Source organism: Oreochromis aureus, linkage group 1, assembly GCF_013358895.1.
Source record: "Oreochromis aureus strain Israel breed Guangdong linkage group 1, ZZ_aureus, whole genome shotgun sequence".
Taxonomy (NCBI): domain Eukaryota; kingdom Metazoa; phylum Chordata; class Actinopteri; order Cichliformes; family Cichlidae; genus Oreochromis; species Oreochromis aureus.
Window position 1 is genome coordinate 24843972 of NC_052942.1, and position 23223 is coordinate 24867194.

Below are 23223 nucleotides of genomic sequence, written 5' to 3' on the forward strand. Positions count from 1 at the left end.
CAAGTGAAATCTGCATTTTTTATTGGTAATAGCAAGTAAAGCATGGGCATATGCAAAACTAGTACTAATGGATATGTAATAATTTTCAGGGAATCTTGCAACTTTTTTCTTTATCTAACTTTGCTAACACAAAATAATTCAATCAACAGAACATTTATTTAATGATGGCCATGAAAAATTCATCCCCCTTATTTTTCAGTCTCCCATCGGAAACAACATCAAGAAACAAACAAAACAGAAAAACTGTCTAGTCTGTGTCTAGCACATTACAGCTCTTCTCTCGCAGTTTGTGCGTCTCTAACTCACTGTCAGGTTGGCTGATCTGTTGCTGGCCTGCAGACTGGCAGGGCTATTGTTTTAATTTCCCTTCCATTAAGCACAGCCCTGAGAGAAAATAGAGGAAAAGTAGGAGAGGAGACTGGAGGGGAGGGGTAGGCAACCATCTTGGGAGGATCTGTTGCTACTAGACAGCGTGTTTATCATAACAGCTGCTGTCCACAGGGGAAACTTGGCAGGCAACATCAAAGGCTCATTCATAGCCCACCTCTACCATCTGACACACATACAAAGCCATGCGTGCAGGCACTTACGCGCACACACTCGCATGCTATCCTGCCATCCATTGTACACAACATACTGAAAGAAAACAAATAAAAAAAACAACTAATAAAAAGTTGAATTCTCAGGTTAAAGGAAGTTATGTTCCAGCGCTGATTACCTAAGCTGTTAGCTCTCGGCAGTGAGGTCTGTTTTTACGATTGTTCTGGTTTTCGTGTAAATGAATTAAAGTTCCATTTGAGTGGCGCCCCTTGTATATGCCAACACATTCTTCAGATCGAGAGCTGAGCTGGCCTCGCTTCAACACATCTCTCTCACAGACTCCCTTTAATAGGCAGCAGCCCCTAGAATCCCTCCGCAAAACACAGAGAGAGCAAGAGAGTGAGGGGGGAGGGAGGGAGGGAGCCAATAAGAGCATTTTTATGCATCACTTTTACCAGACTCCTCAAAGGCTCACAGGCTGAGGTTACAGTTTATATCCTTGTTAAGTCTCCCAGTGCTCTGGAAAAACCCAATCCTGCCACTCTGCTGCCATCGTGAGACCAAAAACACTAACTACAAAATTGCAGTGGACACGGGTTTTTTTTCTTCATATATATGTACACCTTTCAAATCACTTTTAATATTAGCCAAACAATTACTCTGGCTTTGAATATCGAAATAAAGTGATGTTAGTATATGAAATTTATTGTAGCTCCTATTATAAGTATGGAAGTTAACTTCTGCGTGTTACCAGATATGGAGAGCTGGCTACCGAAACATTCTAATTTAAACATTATTATGAATAAAATCACTTTTACAAAATACAAGTAAATAAATAAATAAATCCAGATTTTTTTTTCTCAAGCATGCATAGTCAAAAAAAGGCACCTTTCTTATGGCTGGAAAAAAGGAGAAAGAGTTTGTGGCTCTTTTAAAATTATTTGTCAGACAAAGTGGAAACTGAAACATTGGATAAATGGATAAACAGACACACAGTGCCAAACAAATATGTTAGACCACCACCCACAGCTGCTCTAAATTACTGGTGTGGAGAAAAGAGATGTTATTTTTCCTGCCATTTTTTATCAGTTCATTTTACTATTTTCAGTTTTATTATTTGGATATTGTTATCGCATCATAATCATATAACAAGCATTTGCATTGATGCATTTATTGATATTACCTTAAAGTTTGCATTCATTTTAAGTTCACTTTTATTTACTTTATTTACTTTATGTACAGGTGCCAGTATAATCATATGATAATTTGTCATTGCAGGAGCACCTATGATTATTTTACACATTGCATTTGTGCCTTAAAGGAGTTGTGACTCAAGAAGTCGTCTCTTGAGGGTTATAAACTTTTGGTTAGGATTAGCCAATCTACTGTGAGGATGACCTGAGTTATTGAAGGATTGCACATGCTTACAATACATTTGTATTCTGTTCTTTTATTATTTTTATTCATGTATACCTTTTTATTAAGTTTTAAGTAGTGGTATCAGATTGAGACATTTGTTTAATACCTTTTTTATATATTTTACATATAAGCCAAGATCATCACACATAGGATGGCTTCAGCCTGGTTGCATAAGCAGAGAGGTCACATAGGGTGCAAGGCAAGGGTAACATATGCACAGACATACACACACCCACACGTACACAGACATACAAGTGAGTTTATTTAGGTGAAAGGTAAGCATGCTTGCTAAGGTTGCAGTTTTTGTGGGTGTAGGTGATGGTTTGATAAGAGTACAGGATGTCTAACTGTCTTGTGGGGACTGTGGGTGCGGGGACTGCACCGAGAGAAGGATGGAAGCCAATGTTCTTTAAAAAGGGGTCAAAAGTTAACTGGGGTTTTGTGGGTTTGATTTGGACGTATGCAAATATTGTATCTGTTTAAGACATGAAGGGCGTTGTATTAATCTGCCCATATAAAACCTTTATGTTGTTTATTGTTTGAGAGATCCACCTTTGATGTTCTGCAGGGTGTGTCTCCCACACGTGTGATTTTCATTAAAGTCATCGCTTGAATTCATCTTTTGGACCATTGTGGTTACTTGCATTCCTCCTGTGTTTTCTTCCCAATATTTTGAACCCAACATTTTGGGGGCTCGTCCGGGGGGGGGAAGTACAGGACGGAAAGGGGTCCGAGGTGTCAGGCGCTCAGGCATCGGTCAGTGGTGACAGTGAGTGACAAGCCGGCATACATCAAAAGGTAGGCACCACCTGTTGATCTTATGAACCAAAGTGTGTCAAATTGGGCTGTGTAAATTGAAAGTCTGCTCACTGAAATTACTGGTAAAGGCCTGTTTTGACTTTGGTGAAAAATCTGAAATTGAAGTAATGATAATGAAACGTTGAAAATGATAGTACTGGTTAAAGAGAATAAGTGTATTTAAAGCAGTTGGACTGCATAGAATGAATTTAGTATAATAGGTAATTGGTGAAAGTTTGTGACATTCAAGTCTCAATTGAATATAAAGCCGGGCTTGAACATCAATATAATTGCTTGTGTGATTTTAGGTGATGTTTTCAAAGTAATTAAATTATCTTAGGGACGGGACTAGGGAATAGTCTTAGGAAGCGCAGAGCTCAGATGTGACGGTCTCTCCTGGTCAAGGACGCTTGACCCTGACCTATTAATGAATAGGGTTAGTCCAGTTTGGCAATCTGTGGGGTACGGGGCATCCCAAAATACGCTAAAGTGATTGAATCACTTTTTACTGTCCGGGATAGTATATTGCGCTTTTTGGTCAGAGAAACCGGGTTTCAGGCGTGTAGTATCAACTTAAAACTTTCAGGTGAAGCTTGGGTTGAGTGGCGCTTTTAAATTGTGTTAGAAGTTTAGAAATCAGGCAGCGGTCCGGGATCGATAAAGCGGTGACATTGGTTGCAAAAACTCGGGAAGTTTGTCCGCTGGGCGGTTAATTTAAAGTTGTCAAAATTATTTAGGTGTTGATAATGTCAGGCCTGATATTTGTGGTGGTGATTGTTGGACGTCATTGTAATATAATGTAAAAGAAAAGAATTTTGTCTGTGATCAGCTGGTGAGCCTGCGCGTGCTGCAGCGCTGGAGGTTATTTTTAGATGATGCGGGTGTATGCAAATGAGGTGACTGTTGTGGAGTGCACAAAGGAGTTTTATTTTTGTTCAGCGTGTTATTGAATGTATAATTATGCTTTGCAAATGTTCTTTATAATCAAATGCTGGTTTTATTTATTATAAGAAAGTGAATGAAGTTTTGTTTCACTGCTGTGATTAAATGATGAGGAACTGTGGTGTGAGTTTGAAAGTGTTTTTGATTTAAGCAAAGTATGGTTTTAAGCAATGTATGTTTGATGCTATGAGAGTTTAAGTTTCCTTTTAAAGCTTAAAAGTTTATAAATATATTACTTAACCCGTTATCTGTTGATTTTAGTATAGTATGTGGTGTGTTTAAGGGAAGCAAACTGTAGCCTAATTGAGGTTATATGAGCGTGTACAATTTTAATTGATTACTGTGAGTGTATAAAGATAAAAAGGACGTCCTAATTTAGTTGAAATTTTAAAGTCTAGTTTAAACTGTACTTATAATGTACGGTAAATTAAGTAGAGGAAATTATAGGACATTATCAGGAGAGAATTGGTAAAGATTTATGAGCTGTCTTGATACAGAGAAACAGGAGTTTGTCAGCTTGAAGTGCTGAATGATGCTCGGTCTCTGTGATCAAGTTCAGACATACGTTTTAAAAAAAAATGAGCCACTAATAAGTGTGACAGATTGTTAAAGTGATAAAGTAATAAGAGCATCCATGAGCACACAATAAAGTGGACTTGTTAGGGTCAGTGTAGGACCAACTTTGTGAGAGGTTGAACTAGACTTGTGCTTAGGGAAAACTCTAAAGATTATTTTATTTTTAATTTAAAATTTTAGGCTGGATAAAATTATATAGAAATCCAACCATGCTGTTAGAGGCGTCCTGTAAGATTGAAATTACACGAGTGGTAGGGTCTTTGGTGGAGGTTAACTGTGTGTGTCATGTAGAGACGGAGGATGACCCATATGAGTTGACAATATGGGAAGAAGTAGAGGCGGAGGACTTAGATGCTTATTTGAGCCGTTGTTACTTTTTATTTCAGGGGTTGATTGAGTTGGCCGGGAATGTAGACGACCCGGGATGGGCGCCTTCTTCTGCGGCTAATTTCCTTCTTTCAATGATTGAGGCTGTTGATAGTGGGTCTGATTTTAATATAATGGCATGATGGTGGCCGTGTGATTGCTTGTGACGTTCTGGAGCGAGGTGATTTTAAATGAATAATATGGGTGATGAAAGTGTGTGGGTGAGATTGTGTGGATGTGGCGGTGTGTTTGAAATGGAGGAGATTTTGCAGAGTGTTGTTTCAAAGGGTGTGATTGAATGGGTGTAATTGTGAATTAGATGAGCCTGAGTTTAATCGGTGTGTCGCTCTCTTCTCTAGAGCATGGTGTGTATTTTTTATTATTAATGTAGGATGATGGCGCCTTGATGCAAGTCTGCGCTGATTTGATGCTCTGTGAATGGAGTTACATCACATCGTGCACACAGGACAACATACAGTGCTGGTGTCTTTATGAAATTACCGTGGAAAATAAAGGAGTGTGATTTAATGCGAATGTTGCTAAACTCGGGGATAGTTTCTGACAGGTTGGGTAACTGTGTGTTGTTGAGCAGGTGGAGGAGGAGATAGTGGCTGATAAAGCGGTGAGACTGATTCTGAAACTGAAAGGCAGACGTAGCGAGGTAACCCGGGAGGAGGAGCCGAGTGACGTCATTTGGGGAGGTAAGTCTGTGTTTTAGGAAATGGCTGACAGCCCAAGTGTGACATCAAGTGGAGAAAGGGGCTATAAGCCTCTTAAGCAGCAGCTTGAACAGCTCAAGAGAGCCATTCGTTTGGCTGGTCTTGGAGCATCCAAATCAGTGGAAAAAGAGTGTCAGGTTATGGAAGCGGAGGTAAGTAAATTTATTGCTTCCCAACAGAAAGGATTGGAGGATAAAATAGCCCTAAATATAGTGCTCAAAGCGGAAGGAGAGAGATGTGAGCAGAAAATAAAACAACTGGAAAAAGAGTCAGAGGGGCGTTCAGTTAACCGGAAAGCCAAAGGAGAAATTAAGGACTTAAAGGCAAAACACACGCAATGTTGCAAGTGGCTGTTCTTGTGGAATGCAGCATGTTCCTGGATGAAGGAAGAAAAGGAGGATGTAACAGGAAAAACAGAAGAAATGGTAAGTATCGTGGAGTCTTTGAAACAATTGAAACAAGAACATAAGACACTAGAGGACCAGATGAAGAAGCTGACTCCAAAGGCAGAGGAAGCTAACCAATCTTACACCCCAAGATTATATCCCTGGGCCACATTGACACCCAGTGCCCCACCACCACCATATGTCATGCCTATGATGACTTTTGAAGGAGGACACGTGCGTGGCCCTGAGGGTCAAACAGGCGTGGTCCTGGGGGGAGTTGCAGACGTGCAATATGTGAGTGCACCCCTGACAATTCCAAGTCTTCCCTGTGAAGAAGGGTTTAGCGCGGTGGACACTCAGCCCATGGGTGGGGAGGGACAATGGCCTCAGCTGCAGATGTAGGCTTGTCCTCGCCTCACCATTCGCTGACTGGTGGTGACGTGGCCCAGGAAGAAGACCCGATGGAAGGACCGTCAAGGCCAGAGAACCAGACTGAATTGACCTCTCCAATGGGGGATATGACATCACCAGGAGACGAACTCACATTGTCCAAATTCAAGGAATTGCCAACACCAGCCCGGGAAGCACCGGTCCGGACAGGGATCCTGGCCAAACTGAAGAAGGAACGATGGGAAGGACAAGTGCACGGGTGTATGAATGAGGACGAACGTGGCCTGTTGGAGGTTTTGCATACACTGGATGTGGTTAGACAGAAGACAGCAAGAGAAATGTCAAAGGTAGAGAGAGCTGCCTGTGTGACATCATCAGAAGAAGAGAGTGATGAGGAAGAGGACATGAGAGAAAAAGCTGAAGCTGACCCAGGTCCAGTCATCAGCCTGAGGAACAGAACGGTGGGAAAAAATCCAACAAAGGAGGAGACTGTAGGAGCACGAGGAGTAAGGAGGTCTATGTTTGACCACTCAGAAGGTCAGGGAGGACAGGGAAAGCATAGGAAAGGGAAGTCTAAGCTAAAATCTGTTATGCCCCTAATAGTTGGACCTAAACAACAGCCAATTTATCGTGCATATAAGGTCAGAGATTTGGAAGCCTTGGCTTCCCAGCTCCCACCAATAACTGAGGGGGGAGCAAGTTGGTTAAGGAAATTAGCGGCACTGACCGAAGGAGACGAATTGGCTATTGGAGATTTTAGAGGTCTGGCTGGACGTTGTATGGTGGGTGGAGGTCTGTCTGATGTAGAGGAGATAGCTAAGACCACTGAGTACCCTAATGATGTTCCCTATTACAGAGTGCAAAACGAAATAGCAAAGGCAGTTCGTGAAAAATATCCAGCACCCAACACTGGAGCTATACCAAAGATTATTTGGGATCCAAAAGATACCCCCAGAGAGTTTTTAGCAAAAGCAAAGGAGCAGTGGCTGTCGCAAACAGGCATACATCCCGGCCAGGAGGGGGAGCATCGAGCTTGGTTTCGTGCCGCCGTTCTAGCGGGACTGCCCAAACAAGTCGCAGCTGACCTAGAGAAGAATCCTGATTTTGCCGTGGCAGATTCGGTGCAGTGGGAGCGACATGTGACCCATCGCTTGCAGCACGAACAGGATAGTGTGAACAAACAAAAGAAGAAGGAGCTGGAGGAGGCTCAGGCGCAACTGGTGAAATTACAGTTGATTGAGGCAAGAGATAAAGCGGGAGAGAAAAAGAAAGAAGTTAAAGAGAGTCCTAAGAGAATGATGGTGGCAACCCCACAGCCTGATCCTGTGCCTGATTGGCCGGATTTGGACCCGAACCTCTACCCTGATGACCGCTGGCCCGCTAAGGCACCAAGGCAGCGCCAACCTGCAGGGAATTGGGGAACCGGGGGATCGCAGAGGGGCGTGGTGGATCCTGGAGGGGAGGACAAAGGGCTCAGAGTGCAGGGAATCCCAGCAACGCAGTTTGGACCACTGGCTGCTTCAGATGTGGAGCACAAGGACACTGGGCTCGAAATTGCCCCAACCCGACCCCCGAGCTATCAAGGGCGAGGCTATCAACCCCAGGCACGTGGATCCCCGAGAGGAAGAGGTGGTTTCAGGGAATACATCAGGCACCAAACCCAAATGCGGCACCAGCTGCTCAGTACCCAGTAGTCGACTGGGGCTGGGGGCGAGCAGTTCTGACAAAACCGGAGAGAGCAGACAGTGTGGGAATGGCAGAGCCCATGCTGTCGATGTCCGTGGAGGGACAGAATTGTCCTTTCTGGTGGACACTGGAGCAACTTATTCAACATTGAAAGCCACACCAGACAGAGCATCACTCTCCTGTCACACGGTTGAGTGGTGGGCTTTTCCGGTGTTCCAATGACTCTGCCTCTCACTGATCCAGCATTGACCAAGCTGGGAAAACAGACTTTGAAACACCAATACGTGGTGTCACCACAGGTGCCTGTAAACCTCATGGGCAGGGATCTGCTTGTGAAACTGGGAGCTACAATTATGTGTTCTGCAGATGGACTGACAGTTGCTCTGCCGGGAGGAAAAGAATTCCCGTGCCTGGGATCACTTTCAAAGACTCAATATCTAGTCCAAGACTCTGAACAACCGAAAGCCGACATTTACTGGGGCAGGTTGGTGGGCGAAGACATTCTGAGACAATTTGTGCTGTGGAAACCCTGGATAATGAGCCTGGCCGTCTATTCCCCGTCACGAGATCCATTCCATGTTACCCTGTTCTATGATAGAGAAGATGATGACACCTATCGGGAACATTTCCAGTCTGAGCTTGAGGGTCAGACCTGGAAGGTGCATTGTAAAAACATTTATATTGGACCAGAAGGTGTCGCCGCGGCTGTGAAATTAACTGATGAACAACTGCCTTGGTACAATGTGGGAGAGGATTCAGCTCCGCACATTACCTTAGCGGTCCATGACGGGCACGAGGCGAGGGATCTGGGACCGATGGTTAGCGAGCACTGGATAATGCTTGGTGGCAGTCCACACAAATTCCTAATGTTTCTTATGCACAAAAATGTAAAATATATCGAATCAATTGTGTCTGTGACAACACAGTAGTGCTTGAACACAAAGAAATTTCCAGAACACATGGTAGGGAGAGAACTGATCATCCTGATGCTGTTGCTGAATTGTCTAAACTGCCTGACAGTCTGTGGTCCAAAGGGCCCACGGACGTTGGTCTGGCTACTTGTTCACCTGTTCTGTTCCAGCTCAAGTCAGATGTACCGATTAACAGACCGCAGTATAGACACAAACCAGAAGCGGAGGCAGGGATCGCAGAGACCATTGAAGGGCTGCTGCAGGTAGGAGTGTTAGAGCCATCATACGCACATTGGAACACACCTATTTTGCCAGTAGAAAAGCAGGGGACAGGAAAGTACCGTATGGCACATGATTTGAGAGCAATTAATGCCATACTGTGTACTGACACTGTGCCTGTGCCAAACCCATACACAGCTTTAACTGCACTGAAATGGGATCAAAAATGGTTCACCTGTATTGATTTAGCAAATGCATTCTTCTGTCTCCCATTGCATGAGTCACTCAGAGACATTTTCTCATTTACATACAGAGGCCGAAAGTTTAGATACACTCGGCTGCCACAGGGCTTTGCATTGTCTCCAGGCATTTTCAATCAGGTGCTGAAAGAGGCCTTGTCTCCATGTCAATTGCCTGAAGGCTGTACATTAATACAGTATGTAGATGATCTCTTAATTGCAGCCCAGTCAGCAGCGGCTTGTACGGCAGCTTCTCTGGTGGTGTTGAACAGACTGGCAGAATGTGGCTTCAAAGTAAGTAAAGAAAAACTGCAATTAGTTCGACCAGAGGTAACATTCCTGGGCCGGGTGATTGCACACAAATCAGTGGGGTTAATGAACACACACAGAGACCAAATTCTGACACATCCAAAACCGAGAACTGTAAAGGAATTGCTTTCTTTTCTTGGCTTGACAGGTTACAGCAGACAGTTTATCCCAAACTATGCAGGAAAAACTGCCCTTTAAGGGATCTTATTAAGACAGCTGGCGTTCGAAATCTTAAGGCAGTGTTGCCTTGGACGCCTGACACTGAAACAGCGTTCATTTCACTGAAACAGGATTTGTCTAGAGCTACTGATTTGGCAACACCTGATTACAATGAACCATTTTATTTGGATGTTTCTGAAACAAATGGCATTGTAAATGGTGTGTTGTTTCAGAAAAAAGGGGGAAGTAGGCAAGTGCTCATGTATGTCAGCATAAAATTAAATCCAACAGAAGCAAGGCATCCCACATGCACACAACATGCAGCAGGGTCATAAAAATCATTCAGAAAACAGCACATGTAGTGAGAGAGCACCCTTAAAAATACTGACTACACACAGTGTAGTGGCGTATGTCAATTCACAGGCGTTTACTATGACATCACTGGCACAACAGAGATTGAGCAAAGTCTTAGACGCCCAAATTTGACATTCACTCATGAAGGCATTAACATGGCAGATTTAATAGGATCAGGAGAACCACACGATTGCGTCAAAAAAGCTCAGGTGGAAGAGAAAATCAGAGAAGACCTGAAGGCGGAACCCATACCTGGAGCCGAAGATTGGTTCACAGATGGATGTTGCCACAGAGATGAAGAAGGATTGAAGGCAGGGGTACGCTGTAGTCTGCAGGATAGGAAATGAGTATCAGGTCAAAGAAGCAGGAAGAATTGAGGGACAGCAGTCAGCCCAGAGAGCTGAAGTGATAGCCTTAATTCAAGCTCTGAGATTGGCCAAGAACAGGAGAGTGAACATCTACACTGACTCAGCATATGCGTTTGGAGCAGCGCATGTGGAATTGGCCCAGTGGAAAAGAGCAGGATTCAGAACAGCAACCAATGCACCTATTTGCCACCAAAAGGAAATGGAGGAACTGGAAAAGGCTTTGGGAGACCCGGATGAGGTAAGCATCGTAAAATGCAAGGGTCACTCACAAGGAACCAGCATGGTGGCAAAAGGAAATCAGAGAGCAGATGAAGCCGCAAAGGAAGCAGCCGGCTACAAAGGACCAAGACAAATGATCCAAGTGATAGCTGAAGAGGAAGTGATCACCAACAGGATTGAGGAGGTGAGACAGGCTCAGGAGGAGGCCACACCAGAGGAAAAGGGGTGTGTGGCAAAGAAAAGGAGCCTGTCAGGACGGTGGCTTGTGGCGGGGGCCAGACGGGCGTCCCGTCCTCACAGCCAAAATGGCGAAACAGAAGGTAAGTGAGGCCCATGGGCTGGCTCACGTGGGTGTGGCACAGATGGAGAAGAATCTGTGTCATTGGTGGCATCCTGATCTGAGAGAAATGATAAGGGAAAAGGCCAGGACGTGTTTAATTTGTGGAGTACACAATCCCAAGCCAACGGTCAAGCCCGAATCAGGTAAGTTTCAGGTGCCTGAGAGCCCAGGAGAAGAGATTGTTATTGATTACACTGACATGATTGATGTAGGTCCTGGTGGAGTCAGGTATTTGTTGGTGTGTGTAGATGCTTTGACAGGCTGGCCCGAAGCATGGCCAACAAAGAAGGAGGACGCGAAGAGTGTAATTAAGTGTTTAATCAATCATTACATTCCTCGACATGGGTTTCCCAAAAGAATTAGATCAGATAATGGAACTCATTTTAAAACCAAGATTTGGCAGAAGTGGAGAAAATGTTGGGTGTTCAGCACAAATTTGGAACAGTGTATCATCCTCAATCTCAAGGGAAAGTAGAAAGAATGAACTTAAATCTGAAAAATAAGATAGCTTAAGATTTGCACACACACAGGGCTGAGTTGGGTTGCAGCCCTGCCGATTGCTTTGATGACCATACGTTGCTCTGTTAATCAGTCCACAGGATATAGTCCCCACGAGCTGCTGACCGGGAGGCAGTTTCCGGCACCCTGGACAGTAGGCCCGGTGGAGCAGCCCAGGAAAACTAACAGGTCTCACACTGAATATTTTAATGAGTTGAAAGCACTTGTGTCCAGTTTCACAAAACAGGTGGCGTGTGAGAAACCCACGGGAAAGGAGAGGTTCGGATGCGAAGGCTGTCTGGCTGAAGGTCATTAAGCTTAAAGTGGAAGGAGCCTCGCTGGACGGGTCCGTTTGAGGTGACTGCCCGGACGGCTACAGCGGTCCAGTTGAAAGGGAAAGGTGACACTTGGTTCCACTGGACGCAGTGCGCAGCGGCAGACGAGGGCTTGCTGGGGGAAGGCCAAGCACCATCTAACACGGTTGGAAATAAGAGGCAGAATAAATCCTCTCAGCCGTGCAACGGGCCAACCAGTAGTCCACCTGGGAGGTCAAGAGAGAAGAGCAGCCGAAGAGAAGATCGCCACGCCACAAAAAGGAGTGGTAACGAACTGATAAGCTGAGAAAAGACTGTAATAAGAGAGAGTTGAAGTCTTATGCTAAAGCACAAAAGTTGCATTACATAATGCCATTACAAGAATTAGAAACCTTAGAAGATTTGCCTGACACGATGCCATCACAACAACCAGAAACTCGTGAGGGGAGAAAAGATATTAAGATGTTGCTTTCTGTGGTATGTTTGATGTCAGTCATGATACTAATCATGGCCATATGTTTTTGCTTTATTTTTGCAGACCGCCCCAAGCAAACTGTCTGAACGAGGAGGTCATTCCAGCCCAACACCAACTGAGACGCCAAGTAGTGAAAGTAAACCGTGGGTGAGAACAAAGCGTGAGGTCTCAGGTAAAAGGACGAGTGTCTCAGCACATATGGTGGCTTAGAACTAGATTATGTTAATGGTTCCACAACGGCATTTACGTTTGATTTATGTGATGTTATAAATTGTAAGGGAGCAAGCAGTGGCTGGAGAGGCTATAACGTGTGGGTCTGTTGGGATTATGCGGTAAACACACATTGCGAAAGGGAAGTCGGCCTTATGAAAGCTGGTGCGGAACTGGAACCAGGTGAGGGGTTACACGGGGAAAATTGGGAGCCGCCAGAAGTAGGATTAGAGAATGAGCTAAGACTTCAGAGGGATTATAGTTCATCTCAAAATCCATTGACTTTGTCATTGGGAAATTGGCGTCGTAAAAACCCTGTATATTTAGTTTTAGGTGTAGAAGCTGTAGGAACTGATCCAAAGGGGTTAATTAAGGTTAACTTTCTTGGTAAGGCAAATCCCATAAAACTCGTTCGAGAAGATGCAGGAACATACAGGACTAACAATTCACCAAATGCTGTTATCAATGTTACAGGAAAAGGGGAAAGCGGGTCGTTGGACGCTGTATCAGAGGAGCAGGAACCAAAGGATAGACGAGTCCTGTCAGTGGACTATTCCAGATTAAAACCTCAGGAGTTGATCGAACGTGCCACAGGGTTCAGTGACAGCAATATCTGGCTGGATTGGATGGCTCAAAATGCGAGAGAACAGGAAGTGTCCAATTGTATAGCTTGTGCGTCTGCTAGGCCGCGTTTGTTTACAGAACCTGCACCTTTACATCCAGAAGACCACTGGGGCTATGACTGTATGTTGCGAATGACCAGAGGAGCGGTGAGTACTGGCAACTGTACTGTGTTGTCCAGTTTATTCCCACCGATTGACAAATATACCAAAGCAGGACCATTTATGCCCAGAAAAGATAACTATACGTGTTTTAAGTTTTCCACAGATAGAGTAAAATATAAGCTGGGAGAAATTGACCCAAACTGGTGCTCTGTTATCCAGACGGGGAGAACCACAAATAATGTAAGTGATGCGACCACTCTAATTGGGACATGGGCTAGAAGTGGGTTGTATTATTATTGTGGGCAAAAAACTCTCTTGGTTCGTGTTCCTCTGGGAAGTGTGGGGACGTGTGCAATGGTGAGACTAGGAGCACCACTCACGTTAATTGGTAACCAGCTAAAGGCTATTCCACAGCACAACACACGCACATTGACATTGAGGCGCAAAAGACACATTTTGGTAAAACGAGGGGCTGAGGGGACACATGCTTATGATCCTAGGATGAATTCACCTACCTGGATTGATTCCATAAAGGTGCCCAGGGGAGTCCCGAATGAGTATAAACTTGCTGATCAAATAGCCGCTGGGTTTGAAAATCTTCCCATAATTTCTGCTTTCTTTCCAGTGACCCCAAATAAGAATGTAGACAGAATTAATTACGTCCATTACAATGTGCTGAGACTCTCTAACCTTACCAGAGACGCAGTGGAAGGGCTATCTGAGCAAATGGGTCCGACTTCTTTAATGGGAGTGCAAAATAGAATGGCGCTGGACATGTTATTGGCGAAAAAGGCGGGGTTTGTGCTATGTTCGGTGATCAGTGTTGCACTTTCATCCCGAATAACACTGCTCCAGACGGCTCGGTCACCCGAGCTCTGGAGGGTCTGAGGAGTCTGTCTAAAACTATGCATGAAGACTCTGGAATTGAGAATCCGCTGGAGGGCTGGATGACCTCGGTGTTCGGACGGTGGAAAGGGTTAGTAATTTCGGTCATGCTTTCTTTATCTGTTTTAGTGGCTATTCTGGTCACTTGTGGCTGTTGTCTCATTCCTTGTGTCAGAGGTTTGATAGAGAAGGTGATTACGAGGGCAGTGGACTCTGGAGCTGTGACTCCAATGTCCATGATGCCATTGACAAACATGGAAGGAGGCATGTGGGTCGAGGAGTGACACGACAACCAGTGTTGGTGACCTCTGGATGTTTTTCCAGAGGTCATCAGAGGAATTGTGGAGAAAAGAGATGTTATTTTTCCTGCCATTTTTATCAGTTCATTTTACTATTTTCAGTTTTATTATTTGGATATTGTTATCGCATCATAATCATATAACAAGCATTTGCATTGATGCATTTATTGATATTACCTTAAAGTTTGCATTCATTTTAAGTTCACTTTTATTTACTTTATTTACTTTATGTACAGGTGCCAGTATAATCATATGATAATTTGTCATTGCAGGAGCACCTATGATTATTTTACACATTGCATTTGTGCCTTAAAGGAGTTGTGACTCAAGAAGTCGTCTCTTGAGGGTTATAAACTTTTGGTTAGGATTAGCCAATCTACTGTGAGGATGACCTGAGTTATTGAAGGATTGCACATGCTTACAATACATTTGTATTCTGTTCTTTTATTATTTTTATTCATGTATACCTTTTTATTAAGTTTTAAGTAGTGGTATCAGATTGAGACATTTGTTTAATACCTTTTTTATATATTTTACATATAAGCCAAGATCATCACACATAGGATGGCTTCAGCCTGGTTGCATAAGCAGAGAGGTCACATAGGGTGCAAGGCAAGGGTAACATATGCACAGACATACACACACCCACACGTACACAGACATACAAGTGAGTTTATTTAGGTGAAAGGTAAGCATGCTTGCTAAGGTTGCAGTTTTGTGGGTGTAGGTGATGGTTTGATAAGAGTACAGGATGTCTAACTGTCTTGTGGGGACTGTGGGTGCGGGGACTGCACCGAGAGAAGGATGGAAGCCAATGTTCTTTTAAAAAGGGGTCAAAAGTTAACTGGGGTTTTGTGGGTTTGATTTGACGTATGCAAATATTGTATCTGTTTAAGACATGAAGGGGCGTTGTATTAATCTGCCCATATAAAACCTTTATGTTGTTTATTGTTTGAGAGATCCACCTTTGATGTTCTGCAGGGTGTGTCTCCCACACGTGTGATTTTCATTAAAGTCATCGCTTGAATTCATCTTTTGGACCATTGTGGTTACTTGCATTCCTCCTGTGTTTTCTTCCCAATATTTTGAACCCAACACTGGTAATTACCAAAATAATTAAAAAAGTTGTAATTGTTGATCCACTAGCCTATGCACGCTCTTTCTTAAAAATGATATTTTTTGACAGTTTTGAATAGTTTTCTTGACAAGTGGACTAATACATCTGTAAAGCACTGTATGTTGACATACACAGGTATATTTCTTATATTAACTGTTTTGCACAACCTGTGTAATATATGATGATAGAAAGTCGTCGTTTTAAGATTGGGCAGTTATTCACATAACTCAGATAACTGAACATGTTTACAGGCACTTGTCATAAACCTTTTAAAAGATAACCCTTTTATTAAATTTTGTGATTGCAGATATAGTATAGACGACATTTTGACTTATGACAGAAGAGAATGGTGCAGATGTTACTTATATATCTCTTACTGCTTACTAAAACCATAGATTTTTGAATAATGTAGATTTGTATTTATGTACAAATGATATACTGACAGAAAAAAACACGCCCATGCAGTTTCCATCAATTTTTAGCCCATTAGAGTGACAGTCATTTCCTAGAGACCTGTGCTACCCATAACTATAACCGCTGCCACAGAATACTTCAACCGACCGTGTAAAAAAATTATTGCATGTCATTACAATATAAACAACGAAACCACAGACACACATATTGCGCTTTTCTTATCTAAATGTTAATGAGTATGCAGTTACCCACATCCAGCGGTTCATTGCCCCTGTGTCGTAAGCTTTTATATATGGAGAGAGAAAAAATATGAAAAATCAATTTACCCTAATAGCAGTACTACTGCAAGTAAATGCACCCCTTTATGATAAGGTACAGCTGTCTGTATGGGTTATGGTGTTTATTGGTCTATGGTGTCAAATGTTAAATCACAAAATTATTCTATGACTTATTTTACATTCTTTGATGAATTAATTCATGATTAATTAAAAGCTGAGGTGATCTGAGCTTGTGAGTAGGATGCCTCTTCCCAGGTGAGGTGTTTGGGGCATGCTTAAACATCTCATCCCACCTCCTTGTAGGCCCTGTGGTAGGCCCAGGACAGGCTGAATAGTATGTCTTCAACTGGGATAGTAATACCTTGGTGGCCTGTCAGGCGAGCAGGAAGAGGTGGCTGAGACTGGATGGATGGATGGATGGATGGATGGATGGATGGATGGATGGATGGATGGATGGATGGATGGATGGATGGATGGATGGATGGTTGGATGGATGGATGGATGGATGGATGGCCAATTGGTAACCAGTGAATCTGAACAGCTGTGTATGCTTGCAAATATATCACATCTCTAAATCGCCTTCATAAAGACCTTTGAGAATTGTTTCCCAAACAAGCACACACAAACACACACATAACACACCTTGTTAGCCTGTCAGGATCTATGTGTGCGTTTGTATCATCGAGGTGAAATGTACTTCTGGAGAATTCTACTGCAGTGGGGATTAAAACAAATGGATCTTTCAGTGGAATCACATAATGAAAACTATACAGTTATCTTCTGCTCCCGTCACAAGAGGTTTCACCTCTGGTTTAGAGTGTAATAATCTAATAAGGTCACAATGGCTTTTGTGTTTGAGTCTATTATTGTCTCCTTTGAATGAAGGACATGCATTTTTATTTTAAGCCTACAGCAATTAATGGGTTGCTCTTTGGGATTTTCTGTGTCATTAGGGATGTAGCATTGTTCATCTGTCTGCCTGACTGCCTGTCTTTCTACCTGTCTGCAGTATGTTGTGCTGTTATACCCTCTTCTTCTGGATCCCTCCCTTATGCCCCTGAGGTTATCCAGCTGAAACAACACAGAGCAGGGGATACTTAAGAGCCCTGCTCTATCCTCTCTCATACGGCACCGCCAAAACCCTAAACTCTCCCCTCATCTCCTGCCAAAACCTCTTCCTCGTGGCACAAAATGTCAGCTGCATTTGACAGCTGCCGCAGTGAATTAGCGCGAACGTCATTGTTTAAATCAGTATTTGTACTCTACAGGGAAAAGGGACAGCAACACACCTGTTAACACATGTATGAATGTCTTTCATCAGAATGGGATCTCACCTTTGATGAGGTAGCAAGTCACCATGGCAACTATGGAGTCTTTGGAGGGGTGAAAGCAAAAGACAGAAGGGTGTATATGAAGTGACAGATAAGTAAATAACAGAGCACCACTGTGCTGAGGGGCACACTTCGACATGTTGGTATGACTATGTTAATTAGAAAATCTCAGCATGCTTCTCTGATGAGAAGAGCTGTATTAGTTCAAACACAGCTATGACAGCCTGAATACAATCAGGCTTCACACTTTGTGGTGATAATGGTCAGGCTCAGGCAACGCACACACACACACAGACAGTCACAATAACATGAAAATAGCACAGAAAAAAAAAACAGATGGTGTGGAGTGGAGTGTGAGAGGGGGAAAGAATACAGTCATTCAGACAGACGGAGGCACTGATGCTGTTTCTGATGAATGGGCTCCAGAGACCCAGAGACAGGGACAGTCACCTGAGCTGCCAGCAGCTTCATATTCTGGGCTTTGTTCTCTTTAATCTTCTAACCTGTAGCTCATCTGGAAAGATGAGACCCAGTTAGTGACTGTACGCAAGAACAGAAGCCTTCAGATCTGACACCGACAAAGCCTTGCTCATTAACTTGACTGGCAGAGAGGATTTACACCATTTTAAAAAGATCTGACAGTGTGTAAGACTAGCAGGTTTGGTCTGTGCAGCAAATGTGTTTTTTGCAATAGCTACAGCATTGTTAGACCATTATTACTCATAAGTCATTAAAGTCATCAATACTGAAGCCTTTAGATGGAAGCAGATTATGATCTGCATCCCAAAAACACTGCATGGGTAAGTATCATGTATTCCTAAACTGAAGCAATTGCAGAACCACTAATTACAAACACATTTGTTTTAACACTTTTGCACAGCAGAGGGCAGCAGAGGGTGTTTATCAGTCCTCAGAAAAAGTCACCATATGCAGTATCAGTGCACACATGCAGAAGAGACTGTTTTGGTTCACCACACAGGAATATTTTTTTCTACACGTGTGCACGTGCTTCTAAAAAAAAAAAATCATCTTTCACATGTGCAAGCAGGCTTATAATGTAATAATTCTATTTTCATCAACTGTATTACTCTGTGTTTACATGATACATTAAAATGAACTTTAGTGTCAAATGCAGTAGATGCAAGAAATGCATTTAAAGGTGCAGAAGCGGGTAGAAGTGGTACAATGCAAAGATTGAACTAGCAATGTGGTTAAACTACAATGATACTAAACTTACACCCACACTTATATGAGTGAGTGGAGCGAGCGTTTGTATCAGTAGTAAATGCTAAGGATCAGAGGCAAAAGAAGACTACCGCACATCCAGTCACACATTTGCACCATGTGACCTGTCAGTGCCTGTAGACTCAAAGAGACATAAGAGAGAGCTTTGGGATGGAAGCCAGACACACAGAGAGGTGTATGAGAGTGCACCAACATAATTATTTCATGTGACCTGTTGTGAGTGTACTACACCCAAAGGCAACAGGGCTTGCAGAGATCTAGCCATTGGGGTGAAAATGATATGATTCAGGTTACCATAGGAATGGACATACATAGAAAGGGCAACCTAAATATAAGCACAGTAATGAGCTATGTATGCATGCACCAACTCACTGTATTTTCGTGTTCGCGCATGGCTGCTGCTTCATGCTTAATAAATCTCAACTCTGAAGGACCCATCTGCATGAAGAGATGCCCGCGAACAAGCCAACAAATATTTGTACGGACAGCAGTCACGTTTTGCTGAATCACTCACACGCCCAGTCCTGCTTCTAAACAGCAGACAGGGTTTCTATTTGGAAATTAGGGTGGGGGTGGCAGTCAGTGACATCATTCCCCGTGACGCCTGTGGCATCTCTACAAGGTTGGTATTGGTGAGGAGGGAGAGATGATGGGCTGCTAAAGTCTCCCCACTGGGCATGTACAGCAACACGCAGCTATACACAGGCTGACGTCTTTGGCTCCTGTTACAAACACACTGGAGGCACACAATAGGCCTCTTTTTTTAGCTCCGTTGAGCACTGTTAAGGGTGACCTTCTCCATATGTTTCTAAGCATATTCAATCTTTCTTTCTACCCAGTTCACTTGCATTCAGAAAGAGTTACATGTTCTATGCTTTTATGGCAGATTAAATGGTTTTACTGTCTCAGCATGTCCTGGATGTCTGCCAAATCACCTTGACCAGCAAGTTCATTCAAGACTGTTTCACTCAAATCTTGTTCCTTCATTTATGACGCATCTCGCTCAGCCCTCGTGGCTCCACTCTATTCATTTATTCTTCAGATCGGTTCTGTCAGCCTATAATCAATATCGCCCCCTACATTTCCCTTACTCAATCTCGCCTGCCAAAGCCCATACTGGCCTCTCAATATAACAATCATCTGACCACCATGAGCCTAATTGGATTTGTGTGTAGTGGTCTAGTCTTTTTTATGGTTTAGCCTCTTAATTATAGGGGATCACTACTGTTTGGTGTGGCTGTCTGACCTCAACCCCAATTCCACACCTTTGGGCGAAATTGGAATGCCAGGCCTTATCCATAACTAATGACTAATGCTCTGGTAATATATAGAAAAAAATAACAAAAGAACAACATGTAGCTGGCTTTTAAAATCCCATAGCAGGTCACAGAGGACATTCATATTAAATAGGATTGGAAGAGATGTTCAGCAGCATCCTCATGTGACCAGTAAACATCTGTAACATTTGACAGTGTATTTTTATTCCAGTGTCCACATACTTATAGAATAGAAGACCAGAATAGCTGTTTTTTAATCAATGCTTGATAGAGAATACAATGGACTGGCATTTATTTAGTACTATATGTGGGACTTTTCAAGTGCTACAAGGCATATTGACTTTTTTATATATTTGTACTTTATTCTATTCACCAGCTGCATAGAATAAAGTACTGTGCATACAACTGCATATGACCAACTGACCCCTGACATTTGGAAGGTGGAAAGAATCTACAGTCCCTGGTGGAAACCCACACAGGCGCAAGGAAGCCATACAAATTTCACAAAGAAATACCTCTTGTTGACTAGATAATATTTTCAGTGTTATATAACACAGTAGTAATGTATGTATGTTATTGCTATTATGGCAAGTGTTATAAGCACAATGACTCAGTGTCATTCAGCTTCAAATCCTCCATAGATCACTGCAAATGTGTATTTTTCGCCAGTAACGGCTGAAGAGAAAATGCTTCCTGTGTCCTTAATAAGAAATGATAGTAAGACACTTTAAAAGTGGCTGTGGCAGACCTGTCAGTTGAAAATTGATGGTGTCCCAGTCATTATCTCCTCTCAACACATGGCTCTTCAATGCAGCAGCGCTGGCACTTCAAAGTATGCTTTTACGTAAGGGCCAAGCAAGTGGTTGTTTCCACCTGCTTGTTAGTGTGGTGTGCTCTGTTTACTTGTATAAGGTCAGATGTGCTCCGAAGAAGGAGGAAGTATTTTGGATCTGTGGATTATTTATGAGTGTTCCTTTGGCCCACAGTTCTCCCCTGGTGCCAGTGCAAGAAATTTACTGTGTCTGCAGTAGTCTGAATACTCATTGCACTATTTAAATACAGAGCCCAGAAGGACAGTGAAGAAGGTAAAAATGAAGAAACACAGTAAAGGAGCAGGAAAACGTGAAAACAAAAGATCAAGATTACTCCATATGTGAACAAATGTGTGGTATGAGAAGCAACTGTATATACAAAAACATTACATTAGTGTAGCGATACATAAAAATAATAATAATAATAACAGTATGCAGTGAAAGGAAAACGAAGGAGAATAAAATCTTTTATTTATGGAGGGAATAATGCGCTACCTTTTGTTTTATGCAGCGTAATATTCCTCGGAGCAATAACTCCAGCTACACTCATAAGAGAAAGAATGTTGGTTTTATTATTTAAGGCATAGCAGCCAGCCAAGGGTTGGAGGAAATCGGCAGGACATGAAACAGTCATTGAGAGGGCTGGCTAAACAGCTTTTTGAAGTCACTTTGAGCACACATATGATAATTCATTTTAGTTTTTAAGTGTCAGACATGTCACATTACCTTTACATAACAGCTTTTGCAGCAAAGTCAGTCCATACATCTCTTAAAATTTAAATATCTGACACAACCTGCCAGCATTTGGAGTGGCAATATCAAGAAGTAATGTAGTAACATTTAAACTTAACCTTTAACTATAGTAGCTTCATTTAGCAGGGAAAGCCAGCCATAACAACTACAGTGCAACTAGTTGATCTCTACTTATTGTTGTTATCCAGCTCATTTATTTGCAAGCTAGTTGAGAAATATTTTATCCCATGAAGCCAGCTAATCACCTTCATTTCAAAATGATATCAAATCGTACAACCAGATCATTTTTCCTGCATCACCACATTATATTTTTCCAGGAGCCTTTTGTTGTCCAACCACAACCACACTAAACAGATCAGGACAGATTAAATAACCTCAGACCAATTAAAAAAGGTTGTCATCTACCAAAGGACACAAGTAGTGTGTATGTGACATACTTCTCACACCTGAATTATACCAGCTATGGGGAGGGTGGAAAACCATTGTCTCCACAGGGGTGAGTTCCAATCCTACTTGGCAACAGTGAAATATAGTGCACTCACACTTGTGTGTGTGCTGTCAGCTTATGTAGATTATATATATATATACATTTTATCTGTAAAATGTTTTGACCTGGCAGATGTGCTTGAAAAAAAATACAGAGAAAGAAGACAGAAGAACAAATATATGAATATCACTTTGCAGAAAAACAAGAGATATAATATAGCAAATTCTCAACATGAACTCAACATGCACTCATAAACAAATTAAGCAAATAAACTAAGAAAAACGGCAACATTAAAAAAAAACATAAATAAAACAGTGTTACTAGGCAAAAGAGACAAGAAATGTAAAAAAAATAATAATAATAATAAAGTAGGCAGGAGATTTCAAAACAACATAATGAATTTTCCACAGATTTTTCCAAGGCTCATTTTTCCAATTAATTATTCAGGTCCAGGGATCACTAAGACAAGTTTATGGCTACACTGCAGCCTTGGCTGCTGCTGAGTCATCAGAGCATTTCTCTCAATTCCTAACATAAATTATTTAAACTGGACCCAGGAAACCTCTTTGTGAGCATTGGTGAACTCTGTTATTAGAGCCAAAGGACAAACTTTGGCACAGGTTAAAGCTGCACAGGTGGAATAAAAGCAGAACTGGGCCTGTGGTCACAGTCTAAAATAATCCAAAAGGCCTTAGGGAGAATGTAATCAGAAGCTCATCAGAACGCCATCACAGGAATGCAGCAGTTATAAAAGCAGCACTTTCTACACAGCGTGAAGACCAGAGCTGATTACCACTGCTTGGTAATTACACAGATCCACGCATCCTGGTGTTATTGTTTGTTTGTTTTTTCCTGCATTTTACTGTCTTCACATTCATGCCAAAAGAACTCTGTTATTACATGACTGATGACATATGATGTATCTAATGTATCTTTCAAGGAGTTAAATAAAATGCAGACAAGACAAATGTGCTGTGCTGCAATCAAATCAAACGGTGAATGCGTTCATTTCCCGGTTCACCACTTACTGCTTCTGAATATCTGAATCTCATTTCATCTGCACTCTTATTTCCCACTTAGTGGAGCAAGCTGCTGAGCATGCCTATTAACAGAATTAAATTGGAGTCTCACAGCAGGTTTTCATTGACTGGCCATATGGATTC